Source organism: Xiphophorus couchianus, chromosome 5 (genome assembly GCF_001444195.1).
Source record: "Xiphophorus couchianus chromosome 5, X_couchianus-1.0, whole genome shotgun sequence".
Lineage (NCBI taxonomy): Eukaryota > Metazoa > Chordata > Actinopteri > Cyprinodontiformes > Poeciliidae > Xiphophorus > Xiphophorus couchianus.
The window spans coordinates 15,373,790-15,396,966 of NC_040232.1; the positions used below are offsets into that span (position 1 = coordinate 15,373,790).

At 36.0% G+C, this 23,177-nt stretch overlaps 1 protein-coding gene across 1 annotated transcript in view; it reads left to right on the forward strand.

Annotated features, from left to right (window-relative positions):
• The first annotated feature begins 10,738 nt into the window (after nucleotides 1-10,738).
• Nucleotides 10,739-23,177, forward strand: part of ctnna2 (catenin (cadherin-associated protein), alpha 2) — a 307,681-nt gene continuing 295,242 nt past the window's right edge. The window contains exon 1 of the mRNA XM_028017938.1: nucleotides 10,739-11,100. The gene's annotated coding sequence lies outside the window, so the exon portion shown is untranslated. The remainder of the gene's footprint in view (nucleotides 11,101-23,177) is intronic.

Sequence of the window (23,177 nt, forward strand, 5' to 3'; positions counted from 1 at the left end):
AAAGATATGTGTGTTATGACTCTCTTTTTCACATATGTACTCCACCCCTCATCTATAAACCTGAAACAGAACAGACTCTGGCATTTGTCTTTGCCAGTGATAAACAATGTGACGATCCTGATTCACACAACTGGATATCCTTTCAGCAATGATGTACAACAGTTTGCTTTTGAGAAAAAAATGGAGACCATTGTTTTAGCATCAGTAGATGAACCACTGGCCTCTTATTGGACAGCCACAATAAATCAAACTGCCCAAGCTGAAAATCTGGTCCAGCACAAATTAACCCATAATAATAAAACACAGCAAATGTCCTTCTTCTGAACAACAATGCATGTTTTTTTAATATTTTTTGTAAGGTGTGAAGACTAAAGTGGGTATAAAGAAAATAGAACCCCTCAATGTTTTTTTGCTACAGATATTTCTAATATTTGAACATGAAATTCTGACTAGATGTCAGGATGTTGAATAGCCCTTTTGATGCAGTTACTGAAACCATGTTGTAGAAATCTACATGCCTTGTGAAATTAGGTCCAGGAGTTACATAAATGTGTCACATCAGCCTCTTCATTTGCTTTTGTTCCACACCACAGGAGTTAATAAGTTTTAATAAATGTCTTATTGTACGCTCAGTCAAAAAATGTTGAATACATTGAATACATTGAAATAGGTGAAACAAAAGCCTCCCATAACTCTCTAGCCATTCAATTAGGAAGGCAGCCACATCTGGAGGAACGGACTGATTTTTCTTTCTGTGTGTTTCCATTCTGTTTATACTAATTGTTTAGCTAAAACTAAACAATGTACACCATATTATGTATGTTAATTTATTTATTGCCAACATTAGTTTTCCGATGCCAACTCTGAATTTGCCATGCATATCTTGATGTGGCAAAAATATATCATTATAAACTTTAAGTCTAGTTTTTATTTCATACTAAGAACAGAAGGAACTCAATGACCGATGGGGTTTGCTCTGGTATAGAAAATAAGAAGTTATGCTCACTGTGGTGAGGAAAAGAAATCAATGACAAGCTTAAGCACTCAGCCATATTGTTGCTCCTCGGCATCACTTAGATGCATCTGCAGTGCAGATTTTGCACCCAGAGCCCACATTGAGAGCGAGTAGAAGAGTGTAGGAGTTGTAGATGGGTATGTGATGAAATCAACATCCTCGGAAGAAGGGAGTTTAATACTCTGTCAGAGACTTTCAAATTGTATATTGAGTGCATTTATTTGAATTAAAGTAATTTTGTGAATTAAATAATAAATATGCATGTAAATGCGTCTTATTGCTTTTTAGATGACATTTCTCTTTTTCACATTTTGCATTTGTTGATGTAAAGTTTGTGCTAAAGACTTTCTCAGCCTTAGGTTCAGCTTTCAGTTTGTCCTGTCTTGGATACCAGCATACCAAGTCCTTATGCTTAAACTACAGCCAGTCTAAGGCAGAAGAAAACTAAGCTGCTGCTTCAGAGCCTCCCCAAAGGCCAGCAGGGTGCTACCAAGAGCACTTGACCACTCATAATCAATGCGAAACCTCAAACTACAATAAATACAGTATCATATTTATCAATACTGTATAGACAAATACAGAATATATAAATACAATACTGTATTTATACTTATCTTTGTACTTGATGCAGAGACTCAATCGGTCTGATTTTAAAAAAAGCTCAAGTACTTTCAAATTTTAATTAAGTGGGATTGAGAAAAATTGACACAATTATAGTAATCCTTTAGAAGAAAATCTTCACATTTTGATCGTGAATAATTTATTCTTTCCGATTTATTTCTGTTTTCCATCTTTCTTCTGGAGCCACGTTTCATCCACAATATTGTTACAAATTAATCAATCTATAACTGACCTGTTTTTCAATTCTGTCCCAATCATGCAATCACAACTTCAATGTTTCAAACTGTGCATTCAAACTTGTTGAAAAGTGTAGTCCAATGAAACCGAATGGATTGCACTGAGCTAGTAAGTTGCAATGAGCATGAAGTGACAGTGGGCGGTCATTTGCATTGTGCCATTGACCCTTAAGCAATCCCTCCTACCGAGCATGCAAACAGCGACGGCAGAAAGGAAAACTTCCTTTTAATAGGAAGAAACCAATAGTCTATAGCACCATAGCTACAGAGACAGCTTAGGATAACCTAACCCACTAGAATGAGATATGAGAGATTTAGAGCCAGGGAGAACTGCATTCCCCCAGCCAGGTCACTCTACCTCTCACTACTCTCTCACTCAGTGCTGACTGGTGAGGTTGAGTCTGGTTGAGAAACACAGGACACAGGTGCAGTATGCTTACCCGCCACCCACACTGAAGCTGGGAATTGGTTCACAAGAGAGGAGCCTTCTAACTCAGCAATCTGCCTCCCATTCTACTTTGACCGGCCGCCACTATCAGCCAGTATACCAGTTAGTTAACATGGTCTCTGACAGAGTATTAAATTCCCTTCTCCCGAGGACGTTGATTTCATCACATACCCATCTACAACTCCTACACTCTTCTAACTCTAGCTGTTGGAAATACATGGCTGAGCCATGAGCCACAGGGATTTCTTAAGCAACTCCCCCTGCTGCTTGTGACAGGTGCTACCTCTTTCCAACTAGTAGTTTGATCTCTGACCTCTGAAGGAAGACTTTACTTCATCTATGTCCTCCAGGCAACAGAAAGGGAATTTATTCTTTGAATATTTGTGACCTTCAAAAAAACAAAATTTTTGTTAATGAAGTGATATTTTCCTGGAATATTTTATCTTCTCATCTATGTTTCCTGACCTTACTTGGAGAACACATTTTATTTGTTATAAAAGTGGGAAAGGGAAAAAAACGTACCCTAAGGCTTCCTGATTCCCTGGTGCTACTTCAAAGACTTCTTTCATCGAGATATTGATAAAGAGTTTACTATTCAGGGCTGACTAATCTGTCAGTGTTTGTGCAAAAATATGCTGTTGACTTGAGAGGAAGAAAGATTAAAGAGGGGGAATTTATCTCTCTGAAAAGTCTCTCCACTTTCACTGATGAAAGCTGAAAAACAGAAGGTTTAACATTTTCTCTGTAGTATCATAAAGGAAATGTACTGCTTCTTTTTTAAGCCTCTCTAAATAAGGACATGAAGATTGAGGGACTTAGTTTTTCAATTTTGCTTCTGCTCTGCACTCTTTACAGAAACAGCTTTCACAATCGCTTGGAGCTAAATGGATTGCCCTCAGAAGTCATTTATTGTTCTCACATGGTTACAGTGCGACAATATATACTTCTGAGGAAAGTAGAGTTTGTCTCCAGTCAGTAGTTAGGATGTCTGGAGATTTAATAATAACCTCCCTCTTAATCAGAATCAGACCTCCCTGTAGAACTGACTAGAAATAGGTAGGAGTATTTGTTCAGAGCTTTGCACCTGTTTACATTTTGATTGTTTTGACAGTAATCTGCAAAACAGCAAGTAGTTCATGATATATGAGCTTTAGTCAAGTTTAATGCTTTCTGTCAAACTTTTTGTTCTTTTGTTGTTAAGAACAAAAGTTAAAAAAAGCAATTTCTTAAATTTATGTTCCCACTCCATTTCTTTATTTTACAGGGAAGAAAAAATACAGTATGTGACGCATTATGTGCTTCTTTTTGATTACTATCTAAATACCACACATTTGCGACAAGTAGTTTCATATTATTTATTTCTAGACACCGTATTGTTCTACAATATGGTGAAACAATACAATACCAACCATGATTTATAAATGACATTGTATGTATGTTGATTAATATCATCCAGTTGTACATACTGACAGTTACTGATCAGTATTTACTTTCATGTCCAAAATGTTCTAATGAAGGGATTTTCCTGCAGCTTATCATGACTTGATAGACTAGTTGGAATAATACTCTGAAAGATTTTTGCAGACTACACTGAAACTGGAGGCAGAAATGCTTATATAAGCAAGGTACCCCTCTTGTGTGTCGCTAGAGATCTTATAAAAGAGCCACCTTCAAGCTAATTTGTTCTGAAGATAAAACATTTTCCATTAGTGCAGGTTGATCTTAGACACACCACTTTAGTTTTGTCGATCGATTAAATCCTTTAGTTTTACTTCCTACCTGAGCACACAGATAACATAAAATGAGTATCTTTTGAGTCCTTATATGAACCCAAACAGATGGCAATCATTTAGAATGTTGAGATTTGGGATGAAAGCCTCCAATTCATAAGCACAGAGACAAACTAACAGGCAGATGCTGTTATAATACTGTCACAGTAAATCCTTTTGTAAGGTGTGCCTCTCCGGGAAATGCACCACAAGCTTATCTAGTCCGCACACTCCTAACAACCCTGGGGGTTCACAAAGCCAGCTGCACATCCTGCAGGGTGATGCAAAGAGGGCAGCCTAAACACAAACATGCCACCTCCTCTCTGGATTCATAACATTCCAAACTGCATTTCACAAGCATAACTTTTTTCACTGAAGCATAAACAGGGACTTTAAGGGCTTCATTAGATTGCAAGTGTAAGTAAAACATGTAAAAAAAATTAGGACATCTGTTAGACCCTTAAAGGAATAGATATTTGCACAGATATAGGCAGATATATTCATTATATGTAGATAAACATGGAGTATTTCACTGACATATTGTTGTAATGTTTTTTTATTGACATTACAACACCAACCAAACAGCTAAACCCATTCTACATAAAAACCTAGTGGAGTGTTGGAACATTAGCTTTCAGCTAATGGAAACCTCTGAACATTTTCAGTAAAATGACTCCAAAATACTTTGTAATTATAAAAGACGTTTTTTTCAATTAAGAAAATAACAACAAAGCCAAAATGAAGGAAGTTTATGCAATTAGTTTATACCATTATACATTAGTTTATGCAATTAATCTGCCTGTGACAAAAACAAAAATAACAACCCTTATAATAGGGGCTAATATGCTAATTTAATGTCTAAGTGGACTAAATTTGGCAAATAGGACAGATTCCTGCATGTGAAAATCCAGCTGATAAGGAAGAAAGAGGAGGAGACGTAACATAATTTACACACGGTAATAATAAATCATTCCTGGCAGTTGTCTGAAAGATTAATTTCATCTCCGTTTTTAAATCATGAACAGTATTTAATTCATGACTTCAGCTACTTAGAACATTTTTGGCTGAAAGAAATAACAGAAAACAAGTGATGAGGCCATGACACAGTTTGACAAGGCAGAAACATTTGGCATTTTCTTGATATATCCTGCACTGGTTTGCTTTGGGGCTGCACAGTGGCGCAGTTGGTAGCACTGTTGCCTTGCAGCAAGAAGGTCCTGGGTTCGATTCCCGGCCGGGGTCTTTCTGCATGGAGTTTGCATGTTCTCCCTGTGCATGCGTGGGTTCTCTCCGGGTACTCCGGCTTCCTCCCACAGTCCAAAAACATGACTGTCAGGTCAATTGGTTTCTCTAAATTCTCCCTAGGTGTGAGTGTGTGTGTGCATGGTTGTTTGTCCTGTATGTCTCTGTGTTGCCCTGCGACAGACTGGCGACCTGTCCAGGGTGTACCCCGCCTCTCGCCCGGAACGTAACTGGAGATGGGCACCAGCAACCCTCCCGACCCCATTAGGGACAAGGGTGAACAGAAAATGGATGGATGGATGGATGGTTTGCTTTGAGTTTTTCTAGCATCTGCGGGTTCACACTAGAGGGATCATGGGAAGTGTGGTGAGAATTCAAATGTAATCAATTTCCCTCTTGAGTTCAAAGACTGAAAGGCAATCTGATACACTTCATAACATCAAAGTCATTTTGAGACTTATGTTTTGTCACAATTCATATTATCCCTTTTCTTCTCAAATAGCTTCCCCCCAATACAACTCAGTTGTATATAGCACCAATTTATTGCACATGTCATCTCACGGTACTTTCCAATAAAAAGTGTTCAATTCAATCCAATCATACAGTCCATTCTCTTGCTTCAGCTTTGAATAAGCTGAAAGCTTTTAATTGGATTTTGTGAACTTCTTCATAATAAACAATTACAGTAGTCCAGCCTTGAAGTAACAAATACGTGGACGAGTTTTACAGCATCACTCCTGAACAGGTTATTTCTATTTTGGCAATATTCTGAAGGTAAGAGAAGAAAATCTTAGAAACCTATTCAAACGATGGGATTTAAATGACATATCCTGGTCAAACATAACATGCAGGTTCCTTACTGAGAGCAGGAAATTTAGAGTCGTCTAGGTGTTTTTGTCTTTTAAACATGCCTGGAATCTATTTCAACCTGGAGAGACTCACTCAAAGAAAAAGCTGCAATTAGAAAGTTTCATTTGACATGAATGAATTAAGGTTTTGGCGCTTGTCCCCCGGCAGAAGTCTTGGGTGCTGTGAATTGCAATAAACTTGGATGAGTGGTTTAGGATGAGGATTAGAGACGTCCTTTCCCCGGGGCCCGGACACTGATGGTGGAGGTCAAAAAGACGAAGGAAGCCAAAAGAACAAGAGTGGAGAAGAGAGGTGGATGATCACCACAGATGATGCCGTGGATGGAGGGCCTTATAAATGGAATCCTGCTTGGTGTGATCTAATGGTGATTAGCTCCAGTAGAAGCATTTGACGCAGTGCCTGAATGTTGCTCGTGAAGCTAAAGAGTCTTCCAGTTTGAATTTACGCCTATTCCTCATCTAAGTGTTTGGATAAATCAAGATTTAGGGATAAATAACACTAATTACCATCAACATAACAGTGGAAATTTATCCAAGTCTAATGATTTTAACAGTTAGAAGAATATTGTATAAGTAATTGGTCCAAGCACAGAACTCTGTGGTGCAGCTCAAGTAACCTTGAAGTCTGAAGAAGACTTATAATTTACATGAACAAACTGGAAACCTTGAACCTCTGATATACATTTTTTGAACACAAGAGGACAATTTTAAAAAAGTCAAGACACTAAGGTCAGACATTATTAAAAGAATCAAAGTAAGTGTTTCAGTAGCCTGGCCATTGCCTTCCTAAACCATTCAGCTTAACTCTTCTCTCCCTCAGTGTTCCATCTTGGCTTTCTCTTATTATGCTGGATTTCTCTGGTTAAATTTTAACCAGGCCAATCAGAAGGAGGACTTATGAATGATGACATTGATTTTCTGCACTGTTTTAGAATTGTAGTCTACCTGTAGTTTGCAAGGCAAACTCATTCAAAAGTTCAGTTCAAAACTGAACAACCACCACCCACTGCAAAAAGAGAAGTGTCAAGCTGAACAATATGGCTGTTAATGTAATTTTATATTTGGAAGTGTGGCCAACATTGCCTGAACAACTTGTTCAAAATTACTGCCAATCATTTTAAGTTTGCAGTTATCCCAGTTGATTGTTCTCCTCTGTTTTTCCTTCCACTCAACGTTCTATTAATATAGCCTACTTAAATACAGCACTCTGTAGCTTCTTTAGAAATGACATTTTATCTACCCTCCTTGTGGATGGTGTCTGTCTGTTTGACAACTGTCAAGTCAAAAATCTTGCCTATTCTTGCATAAGCCATAACATAGCATTTCTATCCTTTTTTTTTTTAGCTGTCTTATGTAAATTCCAAAAACTGAATTTGAGGTTTCCATCAGCTGTCGTTAAAGATGTTTGGTATAATCATCAAAATTGATAATAAAAAAAAAATCAATACTTGAAAATAGTGCTCTGAGCATAAATGCATATGTAATGTGTTCCACTTTATGAAGATATTCTAATTAGCTGGATGCACCTGTAAGTCAATTCTGTTTTGCTTCTATATATTATAAATATATCCTAAATCTCTACAATCTATTTTACATGCAGACAGTGACATTATGTTCTTGCTGATGCCTTTGACAACTGTTCTCATTGTCTGCAGCAAAAGACACACTGATTTATTATGCACTATGTTTCTCCAAGTCGGTAAGGTACTCTCAATCTTCTTTGAGAAACCTGAAATTACTTCAGATTTGCTTTTAACAGAAGTGCTAAAAGAAGAGCTTTTGCCTAAAAGATTCTCCTACCCGGACTAGTTGTGCTTTTGATTGCAAGGCCATTTGAAGTGCCCCCTCATGATTCAGGAAATGTGAATAATGTTTGCACAACGTTAGAGAGGAGCTAACAAAACCTCAGTCTGGTTATATCAAGATCTGTTGCCAATTAAAAAACAAGTTACCTCAGTCCCCTTTTACTGTCCTTAATTCTTTCTCTTTGAGGATAAAGAGTTGGATTTTGAAGGCTTTGAGATTTGAAGACTTTTTCTCGAGCTCTTGAGTACAGCAGATTGATCCAATGATGACCTCTTTTTGTAAGAGCAGTAAAAGCCAGTGCAGGGACATGTGGTGATGACAATCCCTAAAGAATAGAATAACTTTAAGTTAGGAAAGGAACTGTACTGTGTTGTGGTGAGTGTGGGGTTTGTGGACATATATCAAAGTAAATACACACTGGATGAACATCATTTCTCACCTTAAATCTCAGAGGAAATCTTGGTGCATACCTCTACAAACAAAAATATATTTATGGTCTTTAACCTCCCAAGGTTTTTGGCTTGCGCTACACACAATAGAGTAAGTTGACAACTTGTCAAACTCAAAGATGGGTTTATTCCCATGGTGGTTTTGTTCTCTACAAACTGTGTCAGCTCAGAGGCGCACAGAAAGTAAAGCGTGAATGCATCTAAGGACAATTCTAAAGAAAACTGTTAGTTAGCAAGCCTGGTAAATGATATGTATTGATAAAACAAGCAGAGGTAGTACACAAAATAAATAATAGAATAGAAAATAGAAGTGGCTTAGGATGAGGTAGATTTATTTTAATAGAAAATAAATCTATTAAGTTAAATTGAAATGCCTGAAATGAAAACATTTTTCACAAGCCTTAAAGGATGCTAATGACCTGGTATCAGGTATCTTGCATTATGATTTAGACTTTGATTCCAACTGCTTCCAACTCAGCTAGCATTCAGCTTAAACTTTAATGAAATTCAATGCAATCAGGCTAACACACATAATTTCCCTGGTAGATGAGAAATGCATGATCTATTGCCAATTAATGGATGCTGTCACATTGCTGAATTTGTAATTAAGCGCCTGGAATAACTGGATAATTTAGACTTGTTGTTGTGAAGTATAAAATGTTTCCTTCCAAGCACCTGGAATGGTATTATTTCCCTCTAACAAGCAAAAGAAACTCCAAGATCTTTTAAAATATGAGTAAATAAAAAAATAATACTCCTCACTTCACATAATCTTGTCATTCCACCATCTGAAATGTTTATGGAGCAGCATTAGTAAAGTTTTTTCCAGATGCATTGTGTGTGGATGGGGTGGGGGCTTTAATTAGCAATTTAATGCAGCACAAAATAGTAAAGGTCATAGAAAACTGACAGTAGCATTTTAGTTTACAAGTAACAAACTACAGTATGTCTACATTGAGATTAAATTATGTTACAGAACAGTGAACTAAGCAGCTTTAAACAGGAAGATTGTTAGAGAACAAACAATAAACACAAAAATACAAATGGGAACATTTTTTGTATTACATCTGACATCAATTTTCTCTCTGTGATCAACAACCATCTTCATTGCTGATGTGGTGTCATATGAGCTTCTCTCATTGTAAATATCAAAATAGCAAATGTGAACCTAATATGTTTCCCTTATTATCAATAACTTTCATAATGTTACTTCAAACATTGTGAAAAGGTTTACTTCTGTAATAAAAGAAAAATAAATTGATGATTTAAATATTTTATGCAAAGTAGAATATTCCCAGAATTAAATTTCTTAAAACAAAACAAAACATGAAGTGTCATATTAAAGCAAGAATCAGAAAAATACTTATGCTTTTAAATTAACTTTGATTCACAATTATCTCAGATGTTGTTCCCTTTCCAAGTACAACTTTTTCTTTCACTACACTTTCCATCCACATTAACCCACACTTTCCAAAAATCTACAACAATTATTTGCTGTGACTTTGTGTCAATAACTGAAGAGCAAATATCAAGTCAGCAGCCTTTTCCATGATTGTGTAGGCCATAACATAATATTATTTTATTCAAAATCTAACTTTTCCATTGTGGTGGGAGAATATTTCAGGTTTGCTTTCTTCTGCTGAAAGCAAACCTGAAATAATTTAAGTTTTTCCAAAGAAGATTAAGAATACTACCTTATTGACTTTGAGAAACATAGTTCATTATAAATTAGTGCATCTTCTTTTGGAAGAAATAAGAACAGTCACCATCAATATCAGCAAGAATGTAATGCCATAGAATTAATAGAACACGCAAGCAACGATTTTGGATAAATTTCCAGTATTTACAAGCAAAACAGAAAAGGCTTTAATGACTTTACATATGCAGGTGGATCTCAGTAAGTTAGAATTACTATTAATATGTAATATTTATTTTTCCTAATAAAAATAACTTTCAGTTTTCATCAGTTATGTATGTCATAATCATCAAAATGAACAAAAAAAAACTTTTGAAAAACGTGCAGTGAATCTTTATAATACCTGAATTTCACTTTTAGAGCTGAATTACTGAAAAAACTTTTTGATGACGCTCTTCTTCATTTTGAATCTCCATATATTCCTGCATAAAAGCAGAGAAATAAATTACTGCATTAGTTTAACACCATCCACGGTAAGAATGGATCTCCACTTCTATAATGTTGCAAATTAAAAAAAATAAAAAAAATCCTGCTCACTCTAAAGAGTACGCATGCGTCAACGACAGAAAGAGCAGCTCCTGATTTGCCAATGCTGGAGACGAGCAGACGGGCCACTATTTTGCAAAGCTCGCTGTTACTAGCGCATCGTCGTCCGCACCTGCCTGCATCGTTGTTGTGGTAGGAGCGCTGGGAGGGGGTCATTATTTTGCAGCAACCGTGGGAGGAGGAGAGGCATTTCCGACACACCGACAGAAGCGTGTAAGCCTCAGATTCAGCACCACAAGATTAAGGAGAGCGTCCGGACCGAGCCGATTGTTACTCTCCGGGGAGGTTAACGGATCAGGAGGACGCCGATTTTCTTTGGGAGTGCACTCAGTGAGACCAGGCGTTGCTGCTGCTGCTGCATAGTTTGTGGACCTGCTACAGGAGTTATCTTTGACGGTTAAAGGTGCGTATATAGCTGGCAGAGAAGGCTTGTGAGCTCAAAGATTTATTTTGCTAGCACCCTGTAGCCTTACACTCACTGCACCGACTGACGACCGGAGATGTGCAGCTAACATTAGCTTAGGCGAGGTCCGGCTGTTTCATTCAGCATTGTAACCACAGCTTACCATCTTGCCTACTTAAGGTATAGCTGCAGGGAAAGTCTGCATATTTAATATTTCTGCTGCAGGGTGGCACGACCTTTATTTTTCGAGCTGGAGTAGTCCCGTTAGCTGAAAACCTCAGTGTTTTCTCACTCCCCAGCTCTGCTATCCAGTGAGCCCCGGTGCTGAAAGCTTGTCGGGCAAAGATGAGCCAGGCTGCTAGGCTAAGTGTTGCGGCTAAGCTAACGGGCACCGGGCACTTCTGGTTCTAAATCCGCGTTCGCACACTTGCTTTCGGGTATGTTTAATTATTCACCAGCTGTTTCCTAATTAGCGCCCAATGTGTTAACTGAAGTGCAGTTGGTGCGTTTACTTGTCCTCGTCTAGTTCTCTTTCTTGTCTTAATTTCATTGTCCAGAAATGTCTTTGTTTAGAGACTGTTTGGTGTTCATCGCTTCATTTCTGCAGTAGTTAATGGAAAAGTTATTTTAATCTACAGCGTGTGTGTGTTTCTGATTTAGCCATCGTGTCATCTTCCTTGAGTCGAGGATGCGAAGTAGCAAAGTGGTGCTACATGCCTCACCCTTACTTTAGAGCGGAGTCTCAATGAGCGCTTTTAGCACGGACAGACAACACGATGAAGAAAGCTGCGAGCTTTGACATTTGTATTACGAGTGGATTTAAGTATTCACATAAAGTGCCAGTGTAATATTTCTGCCTCCCCTATATGTTATAGCGCACATTATAATTTCTGCGGAGCTGCATGTTCTTCAGCAGTTCAAAATTCTCTTTCAGTGTAATAAACTTATTTAAATCACTTCAGTGCAGTCAGCGCTGTGGACTCAACGATTGTACAGTACAGTTACAGTAGAAGTCAGACCAAGTGTAGTCTGCCACATTCCCTTCAGTGTAACTGGAGATCCAGGATCCCATGGGCTTGTAGAGGTTGCATAGCTCAATTTAGCATCTGAGCTCATGATAGTCAGAAAGGCATGCACACCCTCTCTGTCACTGCTTGTCTGCGTCTCTTTCTGCTTGTCTTCTTCCCTATTGCTCGCTGTGGTGGTTATTCTATTCAACATAAGTGAACAAACTACAGTTGACACATTTCTTTTTAAAGAAAAAGTATTGTTATGCTTAAAATCATTCATAGTCTTGTCGGACTTTAGATTTGTTTTATTCATCCAACCAGAAAGTTTGTTTCTGACGGAAAATGATACAGGCATTTCACTAAAGTTAATAAATGAGCATAAAATAATTATGTTTTTCTTTTACAAAGAATAAATTACAAAATTTGTACCCTTCTCAACAATCGATGGATGAGTCTTTAATTGAATTATACAACAAATCTTGTTTTTATGTACAATACAAAAAGCCAAAACAAAACAAATATGATACTAACAGCTATCACATATTTCTTTCTAATAATTTTGGCATAAGGGCTTGTTTACAAAGACGTCATGCCAGATGTTTGAGAATAACATTTTGTAAAAGACTTACTAATTTAAAAAAGGACACAAAATGTATATTGATCAGATTTTCTAAACTGTCTTTAGCATCTCATTTTAGCAAATATGTGCATGGGTTACATTACTAAAACTAGTGTCCTTGTGTATTACAGAAAGAATATGTGAGGTTCCACAGGAAAGCCAGGAACAGAAACATAGACAAGATAAAAAGCACAAATGTCTGAGAAAATAGTGTATTTCTTTGTTTTTTGCAAAGTGAAATGTAGTTGAAATGATGAAGGAACTACTGCATGTTTGGAAAGCAGTTTCAGGGGTTTTGAGAGAAACTCACAGCCCGTACTCAGTGCAATGTGACTGTGACCAGGCGGATAAACAGTGGTATACGTCGCGCTGACTAACCGCATGTATGTATTTTAAGTATAACACTTAGAATAAAATATTTATTATGTCGGGCTTTTTTCAAGTAGAAATAAAACATTGTCTAGCATGTTATATTTATTGTTTTCTTCCACTTAACTGGGGTCGGGTTGTGGGGTAGTGATCTGATGTTCACGAATGATCAGATTCTTTTTATCTGCTTTTTTTACCCTGAACGATAGGACTTAAGTTACTTTGCAGTAACAGAGTCGGATTACTACAAAGCATGAAGAGCCTTCTTTGACACTCTTAGCTATCTCATGGCTGTTTGGGGACAAGTCTTTGGAAGCTTTGATTCGGAAGAATTTTCATTGATCTTATTTGCAAAGCGTCAACATGAAAATGGCCACATGTTCTTCATTTTTGTACACCTTTAGAAAACTTAGAATCCGCACTTTGCAATAACTTAAAACACCCCCAGGGGGGATGTGTTTCTAGTTTCGTCATGATCAGTCATGTTTAGATTCTTACCATATCTATGAGACTACAAATTTGCCAATTTACTCAAATTCACAATATCCCATGACATAGGTTGAAAACTCAAAAGGATTACACAAATAAAAAAAAAAATTCAGCCTATGTGTAATCTTATGAGTCTTGGTTCCTCTCACTCGCTTGCAGCCTGAATCAAACAAGTGTGTTTTAGCATGTTCTGACATGTCCTAGAAATTAGTTACCTGTGAAATGGCTTATTTCATCATTGTGCTTAATATCCTTGCATTTTTAAACACTTTATTTCTACTCTAATATTTAGCTTCTTCCCTCAGTTACAATATCCACATTACAGAGTTGTTGGCGTGGCCTGGTAGCACTTACCCATAGTGGCGTCACCAATCTGAAAAGGATCATATTATTTATTTTCCGACTGGCTGGTCCCCTGTCAAGCTGAAAATTGGCCTATTCCGGTCACTGGGCAATTGTTTTAAATTTAACTCTGAGCATTTTACCGTTTTCAAAGTGGCTTAATTAGATTGAGGAAATATTTTAATATTTGTCAACGCCATTTGTCAACATGACTGTATGTTTTATCATAAAGCCCATTTCAAAGACCAAAATGCTGACTAACTAAAATGGAAAAAACTAAGAAACATATCACTACGACAGTAAAATCAGAGCTAACCCCTTTTCAATAAAAACAATCTAAAAATAATTATAATTAAAAATTTTAAAAACCTACCTCAATACAACAGTGTTTTATCAGGGTATCAAACTCAACAAGTAAGCAGAAATGAAAACAGGTTTTCAGGAGTTTCTTGAAACTCTCTTGATATTTATTTTAGTTAACAATTTATGCATCCCAGAATATGTCCTTTACTAGATAATGATGGGAGGCAGACAAGGGAGAAGCTGTGCTTTCCGGCTGCCAAGCTTGGACAGACTCTCTCCTGCCCTTTGGGAAATAGTTGCATATGTTTATCACTGTCTAACCATCTGCCTGAGACCTTAATTTATACAGTACTTTTTGATTCACTGTTTAGAATACAATGTATATTAATTTTTTTTACTGTACATTGTAAGTGCTGAATTCTGTTGTTACACAGCAGTGCTACCAATTGCTGAACCTCCAAAGATAATTTGCTAGTGTGAGTTTGTTAGATTTTTGGCATCTGTTGGTACTTTATGCTTTTAAATGAATTTGAAAAATAGCCATTCTCAAATTAAAATTCAAAGAAAATTGCTTTCTCAGACACAGTGCTAACAGTTACAAGACGATTTGTCCTTCATTGAAGAAAATCATCTTTTTGAAGACACAGTTCAGCTGGTATGCCAGTACATTCCTAATGCAGTTATTGCAAGACCTGACAGTCATCTTTATGCAATCATCTAAATGTTCTGAATCAGCTACTGCATGTGATTTGAGGTAGACGGTCCATTTCTTTCAGTCAGTTTTAAGGAAAGGACACAATTTATGAGCGAGACTATGCAATCAATGACAGCCAGGAGTGTTTTGTGTTTCCTGTCTCCTGGGAGAGCGAGTGTTATTGACAGACTACCATAAAACCCCCTGTTGTTAAATAGAAGCATGGCTCTGAGGTAGCCATGGTTTCCCCTCTAACTGGAACAGGATTGCTTGTTCTGTTAGCCTCTACTTTTTACTCACTTGTGCATGTATGCCTGATAGTTTTTAGGAGATGAGGCAATAAAAGCAACACAGACACAATCAAAAGCTATAGCTTTATGTGTCAGTATGAAACTGCATTGTCTTGACAGCATACACTGAGATGGTGTGGTAAATATTGTACTTACTGTATATTTTTAACTTGATATAATATGTTGTAATAGTGTTGTTATTCCACTGAATGGCATGTGAATGGGAATATGCTTAATTAACTTTATTTTTATTCAGTTTATATATATATATATTCTATATATAAATGGAGTATATATACTCCATTTATATACTGTGTTGACTGTGTTGAAAGACACAGTCATCCATCCAGCCTCAGTTACCCATGTCGTTATCCTTCTTAAGGAATGATATTAGGAAACATGCAATATGTAATATGAGAGAATTTTGTTTTGATATAGTAATTGATTAAAAAATAAAAAACATATAAATTGGTCTTATTAAAAAGCTGCTTCTGGTTGATTGCTGTTTTGAGATTTAAACAACTCACTTACGGTTACTTAATGATTTCTTTTTACCCATTTACCTTCTAAAGCTTTTTATTCTTTATTGAAGAACAATTGCTGCTAAATATATTACTAATGTGAAGAGTCTGAATGTATGTTATCCTTTTTGGAGTTTCTGGTTGAGTTGTTTGATCAAATGTCAAACATCTATCTTCTTCTTATAGTTAAATTTTAATTGTACTTCAGAATGCTATGAAAACTGTGCTTTTAGCCTAAGAAGGCTATGTGGAAAGAGTTTAAGGGCAGAATAAATGTGAAGTTGACCTAATATATGTGAGACCACGCATTTTATAGAAGATACTTTGATTTTGTTATGCTAATCTGCTATGCTATGAATTTAGTTGTTGTCACAAATCTCGTTTATACTGTATTTGTTTTGGTCAGTTGGTTTCGAGAGTTGTAGTCATGGCTGATTAGGCTTTCTGCTGAAGAATTAATCTCAAAACAGCTTTCTGTAATGTGGAACCTAAAAGAAATCAAATAAACTTTTTATGGGCTTTGGAAGGACAGATTTTTTTATATATACATTCTGCTACGCTTCACCAATTTTTTGGCTTGACTTATTCATGTGAATTCATTTGGAAAATTCATGAAAGGGTAGGATCTATGACCAATGTTTATGCTCAAACAGACAGGAAGGAAGGAAAGAAGTAAAAAAACATCAGCTATCAATTTTTTATGAGTCAATTTTTCTAAGACAAACAAGTGAGCCCCTGGTATTTTAAGATTTTGTTTGTAACCTTTTCAAAAATAGTTTTATTTTCTTGTTTTAAAACTAGCTTTGAAAAATCAAAAAATATGTTTAAAATTCATTATACATATTCATAGAATTATCCCTTTTCATCCAGTTTGCAAGAAATATTTACTCTTGGTTCAGTGGATACTGTTTGTGACCTCAACCATGCATCTTTTACTGTTCTGTTTCAATTTTATATTGTGCTCTTTTAGTAAATAATCTAAAGTAAAGCAAATGCCATTATTATTCCCCATGACAGATGGTTATGCACTGCATAATATGGTATTTATACATTCACTTTATCATAGCTATGTGGATGGCAGTTTTACAGAGCACAACCTGTGCTCTAGTTAAATTGGTCTATACAGAAAGGCTGTTTGTGTTTAACTTTATACCTCTTTGCAGTATATGCTCATCTCTCTGAACTCAACAACAGCTCAGCAACTGTTTTAAGGATATTTTCCTAGCTACCCTAAATGCTGCAAACTCCTACAAAATTGTTTCTTGTCCTGGTTGGTTGCCCTATTGATGAGTATAGTTACAATTAAGAAAAATCTTAGTTCTTTAACTTCATAATCTTACAATTGTGTCAGAAATTTTGTCATGAAGTTAGTTTCATAATGTCAGTATGTGTGTTTAAATATAATTTGTGTAAATGGCGTTACCCTACTATACTTTTTTTGATGTAACTTTTGTATTTCAGAAGTCTCATTTCTCTCAGGCCTTTACGTCTCTTAGGATTGACCAGCTTCTCCGCCACATATTGTGTGTCTTGTCTTGGTAAATTAACTTTTGTCGTTAGGCAACGTTCTGACTTCTCTTTTACCTTGGAAAATTTGAATGCTAACCGTTGAAGTAAATCAAGATGATGCAGCTGTTGCTTGCTGTAACAGCGTGCAGTGGGGGAGATTAAACAGACAACCTCTTTTCTTAAAAAACAAAATCACCTTTTATCAGCTTTTTGTTTTTATCTGGGGCAGATAGGTCCAGGCTTTTAAGATAATCACACTGATGTGACAAATAAGATCAGTCACTTTCTTAAGCAAGCAATGTCTCAGTTCAGTTTGAATTTTATTTGTGTTGCACGGATAGGTGTTGTTTGAGACAATTACAATTTTTGATTCTTGTAAGGTAGTAAAATATAAATATTAGAAAAGCATCCTCAGACTTTTGTAGATGATTTCCAGTTATCAATTTGTGTGAGAATTTTACTTACCAATATCAAATTTAACTTCAACAGCAAGGACTACTGTAAAAATCTGTTTTGTCTACATCAACATTTTTCGAAGAGTCCTAACATGTCCAAATCCAGCATCTTCAATGAGACACAGAGGTTGAAAGCTCAAAAGGAAAAAGCGTAGCGAGCAGTATGATAAATTCACTGGTCAAAAAAAGACCGGTGTTCTATCAGTGCTACCATGTCAGATTTTCCTACCGTGGCACAGATTGATAGCTATGTCTGTCAGTGCTACGCGTCCAAAACTGCTACCGTCATGTTTACAAACAGAAAACTAAAGCAGCTTGTGCTAATGTTAAATACATTGGATAACATTATTTGTGTGATGGGACGGAAGTGGAAGCTTAGGAGTTTTGCTTAGCTTAGCATTGGAACAATTTATAGACATGACGGAACCACAAGAATATCACTTCCTTCATCAGAATATCCTACCTGATTAAAATGAAAAGCTATTGCAGATGTTTGCACTAATCCTTCTACTAGAATATTCTACATTTTTAAAAATATTTTAAATGCAGGGGTGTTTGCAAAAATAATCAGACAGGGGAAACGTTTTTTTATTGAAATTAAATTAAACACAGACATTTACAAAAACAGATCACCACAAAATCTCTTTTGGGCATTAATAAATTTATTTGTATGACAGTCTTTATGAAATGCAGCTCATACACAATGTGTCCACCGAACTGTGGAGCTAACTGTGCTCCTGAAACAACAGTATATGCTTAATATACACTAATATTATACTGTGTAATACACTAATATTATACAGCTTCAATCTCAAATAATATCACTACCGACAAGCTCTATAGCACGGTTTAATAACAAAGGAGTGTTATTAAACTAAAATATTTTAAAGTATATGGACAGGGTTATAAAGCCAGGTGTAAATAAAATAAAGCTTACCTTAATCTTCGATGAAATAAAACAGACGAAACAAAACTTCCACAGGTAGGATGTATTGATAAGAAATCTGCCTACCGATCTGTGTATCGCGTGAGTGCGAATGGAAAGCGCTTTGTGTGGTCAGTATGACTAAAAAAGCGTTCATGTAGAATGTCTTTCTTTCACCAACTTTGAGAACTCAAACTCTATTTTACACACAAGAAATTTCCGAACTTAAGATGTGCTTATTTCACTGACAAATAGCTGTGGAACAGTGGTGTGTTTAAAGACAGGACAAATTCTGGGTCTGCGGATCACCAGTCAAGTTGGTAATGGTCACAGTAGGTTAGTTTTGGTCCAGCAGTTTGTGCAGTTCCTATTATTAAGTGGTTAACTGTGCATGTATCCCTATTTTTTACTTCATGAAAATACTACTCCTAGTGGGAAGATACTTTAGTAAATATTTTTTTTTTCTGTAATATTTTTAGCTTTTGCCTTTGTAGCGGATTCAGTGTGGAGAACATTGAAATTTTACTTCAATGTAAGAAAATAAAACACTAAATACTAAATAACTGAACTAAAGGTCAATAAAGAAACTAGATGCCTTTTGCAAAAAGCTACACTTTAAAATAATTTGAGAGACCACCAAATATGATTTGCTGCAAAATTTGAGACTCTATTCTTACTTACACTTAGTCTTTGTAGAACCTTGGGAGTAACTAGCTGTTTTGGTGCAGAACCGCATGTAAAAAGTTTGGCTTAAATTAAGTCGTTGCTTACAAGATTTTAATCCTTTTTGCGAATAATGACTCAGTCCTTAAAATGTGGAACATGAACTCAAGAAGTATTTTTCCTCTTAATTTCTTATTTTTCCTTTTAATTTTTAAACATTAGTTTGCAAGATATACAATGATATAAGTTGTATATAATATTTAGTGTCACTCAAAGTAACTGAATGCAGTTTGATATTGGATAGGAATAGTGTTTCTTAGTTACTTCATTTCATTGTACCAAAGTCATAAACAAATCCCATATGATGTCAGATTAGAGATGAGCACTCACAACTGACCTATTTATAGGAGACCTCTGTTGCAAATTAATCCCAAACACTAAACATTAACTGAACTGTGGTGTGATTTAGACAAGTAAAACATGCAAACTTTAAAATACAAACATATTGAGATGCATTGCACTTGATATGCAGATTTAGAGTGATGACACACCACAACCCAAACTCTGGTCTAATAGTGAAATTGTTAGGCATTCTCACATGAAGTAAAATAGAACATATTCATATAATTCAGCATTGATTTTGATTTAACAAGAGGTAATACTTCACCTATAGAACATACAAAAAAAACAAGACATTATTGCAACTATAGAAAGGGTAAATTTTTATGCTTTCCAAATTTGGTGGTCACCATGAAATTAAGAAAAATACAATCATGTTAATCCAACTGCCATCTCAATTGAGTCTTGCATATTTCATGTATTTCAATATAGCTCTTCCAAGAATAGCAGTACATTGCAGTACTGGCATACCAGTTCCCAAAACATATTGGCTGCTTTGTTAATTTCAGTTTTCATGCTTTACTTTTAGCAGATTTTTTATTAGACTCTCACAATTTGGTTCTAGAGAGCAGTGATTGCTGACACACTGGGGTTTGACATCTGCTTTTAGAGATACCCCCACTGCTCCTTGCAAGAATATGTGTTTAACTCTGCTCTGAATTTGGGTCAGTGTGGACACTTTCATATAATAGCAAATGACAGGGATTGTACTTACAAAGCTAGTTGGGTATGCAGAGAAAAAGAACCGTGGTTTGGTTCATGCAATAAGCAGTTTACACTGTGTGGCTAGAAATAAAAAATAAATAAATAAAACTTGCCTGTACTAGAACCAGCAACTAATGTTTTAGTATTTTTCATACATTTGTTTTTACAGTACAATAGCAATTTCTTGTTTAAATGTTTTGCTGTCATTATTATGTTTATCTTAAGAGAAAATGTAACTGTTAAAAATAATTTTATGTTTACTACAAAGTAGTCCAAAGTAATCTGTAGTTTCAAGTATATTAATATAGCACATCTCAGCAACAAGGCAGTTCTATGTTACTTTATGTTGTCTTACACAATGAAAACATAAAAACATCACAAACACATCATGCATTGAACAAGACATTGCATTTTGTCAAGTGTCATCGTTAAAATCGTTAGTACACATCAAAAGTTTGGCCAATCTTCCATTTGCTATGGTTCAAAAGCAACTCTAAACAGCTGGGTTTTTAGTCTTGTTTTAAAGGAACTTAATGTTTTACACAGCTCTCTAGGAGACGGGGATTATTTTTTTGCATTACCTTGCAAAAGTATCGTGTTCCCTTGCAATACTTTTGCGTTACCTCGCAATAGGTTTTGCTTTCTCTGGCAATAATGTACTAATCTATTCATGGGGAATAATTGAATACTGCAAGCCTTTCTTACGGTGGCCATTGTACTTTCTGCTATTATATAAGGTTTTTCCATATATCTTAGTATCCCGTTGTTAAATATCTGAAGTTTTATATCTTTTCCTTTAGAATAGAAATGCACCATAAACCTGTGATGTAAACAGAAACCTTCCATAAGTAGGAAAGAGGCAAAAAATACATCCAAACTATTTGGACTATTTCTTAGTTATTATCACGGGTAATAAGTCGTCTGACAGTTTTGATTGTGTCTCTTTTGTGTTGGTGGTTTGAACGGTCGTTTTCATGTGCAGTTCTATCTCAACTGAACACAAACAGACATAAACATGCAGTGAACAAATCGATTTTCAATAAATATTTTGCACCAAAGAGTTAAGAATAAACATGTTTTCACTGAGGTGCTTTATATGTGTATATATTTTAAATTGACATTTATGCAAAATAGACCAGCAAATATTACAATAAGCATATTGCAAACGAGGTAACGCAAAACTTATTGCGAGGTAACACAAAGGTTTTGTGAGGTAACACAAAAGAATTTTTTCCCCCATGTCCCTACAGTGCTTCGTAGTGTTTCACCTGTTTTCAGTTTTCTAGAAGGTTGTTCCAAAAGTGAGCTGCATAAAAACTGAATGCTGCTTCTCTATGTTTGGTTCTGTTTGTGGGGATGCAGGGCAGACCAGATCCATAAGACCTGAGAGACCTGGAAACCAGGCATTCAGTTATAAGGAAACTGGCATTATAAAACATATTTGATTTATAATGCCTGCGACAGACTGGTGACCTGTTCAGGGTTTGACCCCGCCTCTCGCCCGAAACATTCGCTGGAGATAGGCACCAGCACCTCTCCCGACCCCACTAGGGACAAGGGTGTACAGAAAATGGATGGATGGATGGATGGTTTATAACGCTGTCAAGCTGGAGCTTGAATAACCATCTGTTCTTGGGAATAGGATAAACCATTGTGTCATATCCACTAAGCCTTGCGACACCTAATAAAGTCTAATAATGTAGTTAAACATGCCACCAGGGATTTAAAAATGCCACTACACACTAAATAAACATGACCAGATGATTCATTAACTGAGCACATAGCACTACTGTTGCTGTTGTTGCAACACAGAAGCAACAGTTTTATGTTGCTTTATGTTGTGCATGAACACAAGACAAAATTAATTTTAAGAAACAACCTTACTTTTTTATTACCAATTATTTTTATTACAGAGCTTGACTCAGCAAAGATTTTTTAAAATTTTATTTATAAAATTACTAATATGTTTTGACCCATGTGGCAGTAATGAACATAGTGATTGAGCACCGACAAACAATCATTGTAAATAGACAAACTGCTCAGGGTAAACACCTGGCCAAATGAGACAATCATTTCACATCCACTAGCAGTTGTCTCTCTGCCATGTCATCAGCTTTAGCTTTTAGAAGAGCTGACACAAGCAGAACAGAAGGTGATATTGTTTAATGGTCAATAAAAAACAAAAAACATTCAGGAGACCCTGCATCACCTGACAAATGAACCAACCTACTTTGGAAAGCAGCATGTGCAAACTTGTTTCATATCCCATTATGACAACTCTGACATTGTTGCCAACCTTGCACCTTCATAATGAAATATGACATCCAGTCAGCAGTGATATATGACACAGGGCCCGTGTCCAGCTTAGCACTGAAGGGAAATGAGAATCAAGCAGGATTGCATAGGAATGTAATGGCATAATGCTTACATTACGTCATTGCAAGAAAATATGACTTAGCAAAATGACTGATTCAAGACACCAAATTGGCATGTGAAAATGAATAAATCAAGTTATAATTGAGAACCTTTGCAATTACTTATTTTTAATTAGCCCAGTATTTATGTGAGTAACAGATATGGGTATAAAAGGCATTGAAAGTCAATGCATTTAATCCAAGCAGTCTTGTGCAATATTGTGCATACTGAATTACACATGTATGTGTGTGGGGGTTGTGGGCCAGAGGGAAATTATCTCTTTTACTATTTTTCCATGAAAGTTTCAATAAATATAAATAATTGTATTAATATTTTAAGTCTACATCGTCCCTTCCCAATCTGTATCCA